Consider the following 5,614-nt stretch of genomic DNA (forward strand, 5'->3'; position numbering starts at 1 on the left):
CTGGATATGGGAGTATTCACGGAGGCCATGGTTTCGGGGTGATCAATGCCGAGGGTAAAACTATTTTGGATTTTTCCTCAACCTTTGATCTTCTCATCGCAAATACATGTTTTAAAAAGAGAGACGAACATCTTATAACCTATAAGAGTGGCATGACAAGCTCTCAAATCGACTTCTTCCTGTTGAGGAGAGTCGACCGAAAATTTTGCATTAATTGTAAAATTATCCCGGGAGAGAGTTTAACAACACAACATAGGGTGCTCGACATGGATTTCCGCATTGAGCAAAAGTTGAGAAAAAGACATTATACGAAGAACCCAAGGACGAGGTGGTGGTGGATGAAAGGTGAGGAACAAAGAAGCTTCCTAAGACGGGTAGGAGAAGAGGCAAAGTGGGATGGAAATGGAAGTGCAGAAAAGATGTGGAGGAAAATGGCAGAAGTTATTAGAAGAACATCAAAAGAAAGCTTTGGTGAATCTAAAGGAATAGAACCAAGAGACAAGGAGTCCTGGTGGTGGAATGCCAGTGTACAAGAAAAGATAAAGATAAAAAGGGAGTGCTTTAAAGAGTGGTCTTTATGCCGCAACGCAGATAACTGGAAAAAATATAAGGCGGCTAAGAAAGAGACAAAAGTGGCTGTAAGTGAAGCAATAACAAGAGCATATGAGAGTCTTTACCAGTCTTTGGGCACAAAAGAAGGAGAAAAAGGTATATATAGAATCGCAAAGAGCCGTGAAAGAAGAACGAGAGATTTGGATCAGGTTAAGTGCATAAAGGATAAGGATGGAGAGGTGTTGGCTCAAGAGGAGAAGATTAAGGAAAGGTGGAAGAGCTACTTCTACAAGTTATTTAATGAGGGACAGAAGACTCTTCCGAGCCTTGGTCGATTATGCACAAGGGAAGAAGATCAAAACTTTGACTACTATCGAAGAATTTGAGACTTCGAGGTAAAAAAGGCTCTAAAGCAGATGAAAAATGGCAGGGAAGTAGGACCTGATAATATCCCAATTGAAGTTTGGAAGGGTCTTAGAGAAAAAGGCATCAACTGGTTAACCAAGTTTTTTAATGAGATTTTAAGGTCAAAGAAGATGCCTGATGAGTGGAGAAAGAGCACCTTGGTACCTATCTACAAGAATAAGGGGGATATACAAAGTTGTGGAAACTATAGAGGGATCAAGCTTATGAGTCATACCATGAAGTTATGGGAAAGGGTGATAGAATGGAGGTTGAGAAAAGAGACACAAGTGATGAGTTTGGAAAACTCTAAGCAAATATTTGTGATGACTAAACATTATTACTTTGATAAATAGCAAAAATATTAATTTACATATGTTAATAAATTAATTTTTTCTATGCAGGTACAATTGGGCCGAAAATAAAATTCTGGTGCAAGCCCAATTATACTCAGTCTTGATTTAATGCAAGAATACATGATGAGTATGGCTGAATTGATTTTGGGCCGAAACAAAAGAAAATTGACAAGCCCAAGTGTTTTACTATTGACTCAGCTTTGAATGTTCAAATCAATTTGTGGCTGAAGCTAGTTGTTATATTGGGCCAAATTGATTTTACTATTATTACAAGCCCAAGATCTATGCTAAGTGATCCAATGCTTGATCCAAAATTCATCAGGAAAGCAAATATTAGCATTTGCCTTGTGTTTTCCAACGGATCCCATTCCTTTTCTTTGGATGGGTTTCAAATTTAATTTGCTAGCATTGGAAACATGAGAGAGAAAGCATGATTGACATGATTAATTGCATTGAAGATGCACGCTACTCAGCCTAGAGGAAAAGCAACTCATTACAACTAATATACTCTATTTCATTTAATTGCTTTCCTTTCAAACTCCATCTTCTCTCTCATTTCTTTCTTTCTTTCGGTCAATACCCAGGAAACCATGGAAGCAAAAATGAGCTACCAAATTGAAGGAAGAACAAGCTACAAGACCATCTCAATGATGGCAAGAAAACATAACAAAATAAAAGTATGTTGTGGCTGAGATATTCACCAAAAATGGTAAGATTTGGTAAGGTAATCTCGAGCTCTTCATACTCAAAAAGAAAGAAGAAGATTTGGCCAGCAAGGTAGAGATTCTCGGAGGCATGGCTTGTCTTTGATTCTGCTCAACCACCACAGGAAGTAGCTAGAGTGGCGAAGTGATGGAAGAGGCAGAGATTGGAGCAGATGAAGCCATCATCATCATGAAGCATCAAGGGCCAGAAATCCATCTTGGAGAGCAAGCCAAGGATGGAGCGCTCGGATTGATGAAGGGTGATGACCAAGGAAGGACTAGAGGTAATTGCATGTTGGGTCTTGTATGGTTATCTCTTCTCTCTCTGTGTGGCCGAACCGGATCTGTTTCTTGGAGAAGAAGAAGTTGGCTTGGTTTTTGGCTTTAAAAGTGGAGGCTTCCTCTTCTATAAAAAGAGAGAACAGCCACTGTTTGGAGTAAGAAGAAAGTTTGAGAGTGCAAGGCACAGAATTCTCAGAGCTACCTAAGCTAACAGTTTTCTCTTCTCCTTCAAGGTATTCTGTTTTGTAATTTTTCTGTTTAATTTTGTCATGTCTTGAGTCTCATGGAAAAAGGCAAACAGTGAGGTTTGTATGAAAAAGCCATAGAGCGGAAAAAGGCAGAGAGTGCAAAATTAAAAGAAAAAGCCATAGATGTCCTTAGAGTTCCTTTGTTCATCTATGTTGTGTTTCATGATTCTGTGGGAATCCCCTTGTAAGTTGGGTTAGCACTTTACAGATTGTAATCAGGAAGATTATAGTGAAATTCCATCATGTTTGTGATGGAGACTGGATGTAGGCTGCACTGCACTTAGCAGCTGAACCAGGATATATCTGGGTGTAATTTTCTCTCTTCTCTACTCTATTTCTGTTTCGACTGCACAGGAGCTAAAACCGAAAATATCTCGTGTCAAGTGACGAGACAAAAAGAAAAGTCTCGTGGCTGGGGACGAGACAAAAGAAAAAGTCTCGTGGCTAGTCAAGAGATAAAAAGACAAAAAGTTTCCAAAGTTGGTTTCAAAGGTCAGCAAGTATTATCAAGCAAAAAAGGGGGCTAAGATTCAACCCCCCCTCCCTTCTTTTAGCCACTAATAACCATCAATTGGTATCAGAGCTTGGTCTCAAAGAGATCAAGCTTTGCAGCTTGTAGTAAAGATCCTCATGGCAGAAAACAGTGGCTCAAATGTGGTGTCCTACAATCTGACTGAAGGACAATCAAGCAACAGACCTCCTCTTTTCAATGGGAAAAATTATACCTATTAGAAGGAGAGGATGAAGATATTTGTACAAGCAGTAGATTACAGACTTTGGAAGATCATTCTGGAAGGCTCTCAATATCCAACTGTTACAAGTGTCGAAGGAGTTGTTTCTCTTAAACCTGAAGCAAGTTGGACGGATGAAGATAGAAAAAAGGTGGAGCTCAACGCCAAGGCCATCAATCTGCTCAACTGTGCTATCAGCTTTGAGGAGTACCGACGGGTATCACGTTGCACAACAGTAAAGGAAATCTGGAATAAACTCCTAGTTACTCATGAAGGAACAACCATTGTGAAAAAGACCAGGATTGATATGTTAAACAGAGAGTACGAAATATTTGCAATGAAGGAAGGAGAATCCATTGATGAGATGTTTGAACGCTTCAACACCATTATTGTTGGCTTGGATGCTATGGGAATCAAGTATCCTGAATCTGTGCTAGTGAGAAGAGTGCTGAGATGTCTCACAAAAGAGTGGGAAACAAAAGCTTTAATTATCTCTGAGAGTAGTGGTCTTGACTCTGTGACTTATGATGATTTGAGAGGAAACTTACTTGCTTTTGAAAACACCTACTTGAAAAAAGATTCAAAAAAGAAAGGAATAGCTTTCTCTTCTATCACTAACCCTCTGGATGATGAATCCAGTGATAACTCATCTGAAAGTGAATTTGTGTTGTTTGCAAAAAAATTTAGGAAAATGATGAAGCTCAAAGGCAAAGGCAGCAACTCAAGGAAAATGAAGAAAGACCTTAGCAAAGTAACTTGTTACAACTGCAAGGAAATGAGGCATTTCAAATCTGATTGTCCCAAGTTAAAGAAGGAAGAGAAGCCAAAAAGAGGAAAGAAGAAGGGACTGATGGCTTCATGGGAAGATTTGGAAAATGACTCGGATGATGATGATGAAGAATCCGAGACCAAGTCACAACCTTGTCTCATGGTAGATCACATAGATCAGGTAGTCTTTCATAACCCTAACACTAAAGATGTTCATCTTATGATAGACCACCTTTCTGAAAAAATAAGATGATTTCTGCTGGAAAATCAAGAACTTGAACAACAAATCACCATTCTTAAAGCTGAAAACAGTTTTCTTAAAGAAAAAGTAAGGGAGGCCGAAACTGCTTGTGATCTTGTTGAAGAAAATAAGCAGTTAAAAGCCCAAATCAAGACTGTGAAAGTGATCATTCCGTTCTTGCATATGTAGACTGTTTTAAAAGAAATGAAGAGTTGCTTAAAGAGGTTAAAAAGCTTAAGGAAGACTTAGCCAAGTTCACTCAAAGTTCTAAAAATCTTAATCAAATCTTGGCTAGTCAAAAACCTCTTTATGATAAGGCTAGGTTGGGATTTTATAAATCTGAAGAAAAATCTCATTTTGAAAACATTGCTTCATCTTCAAATGATACAAGGTATCAAGACCCCACCTACTTTAACAAAACAGCAACTCCAAGATTTTGTAGACTATGCAATCGAAATGGACACTTTCCTATTCAATATTTCTTTGGTGAAAGAATGATTGGAAATAAAGTTTGTAAAGTTGTTTTTGATTACAATGGCTTAGGACATAGGAGATGGTTTAACGTGAAAGGATCCAAGAAAATTTGGATACCTAAGTTCACTTGAGCTTGTTATGTAGGTGTGCCTAGCATCCAAACGGAAAGAAAATATGTGTTATATGGATAGCGGATGCTCTAGGCATATGACCGGAAAGACAACCTTCTTCATAAAGCTTGATGAATATGATGGAGGACTTGTCACTTTCGGTGATGATGCAAAAGGAAAAATAGTGGCTGTTGGGAAAGTTGGTAAAAATTTTTCATCTTGTATAAATGATGTTCTTCTTGTACATGGCTTGAAACATAATCTGCTTAGTGTTAGTCAATTGTGTGATTTAGGTTTTGAAGTTATCTTTAGGAAGTTTGTTTGTTTAGTTGTTTGTGAGAAAACTGGGGATATTTTATTTGAAGCTAAAAGATGTAATAATGTGTATGGATTGACTCTTGAGGACCTAAAAGAATAAAATGTGACATGCTTTACATCTCTTAAATTTGAAAAATGGCTATGGCATAGAAAGTTGGGTCATGCAAGCATGTACCAAATTTCTAAGCTTGTTAAGAAAAATCTGGTTAGAGGAATTCCTAACATCAAATTTGATAAGGATCTTACCTGTGATGCTTGCCAATTGGGCAAACAAGTAAAATCCTCCTTTAAACCTAAAGATGGAATCTCAACCAAAAGGCCATTAGAGATGTTACATATTGATCTTTTTGGACCAACAAGAACTCAAAGTTTAGGAGGTAAACACTATGGTCTTGTGGTGGTAGATGATTACTCTAGATTTGGTTGGG

The sequence above is a fragment of the Arachis hypogaea genome, chromosome 19, assembly GCF_003086295.3.
Source record: "Arachis hypogaea cultivar Tifrunner chromosome 19, arahy.Tifrunner.gnm2.J5K5, whole genome shotgun sequence".
NCBI classification, from domain to species: domain Eukaryota; kingdom Viridiplantae; phylum Streptophyta; class Magnoliopsida; order Fabales; family Fabaceae; genus Arachis; species Arachis hypogaea.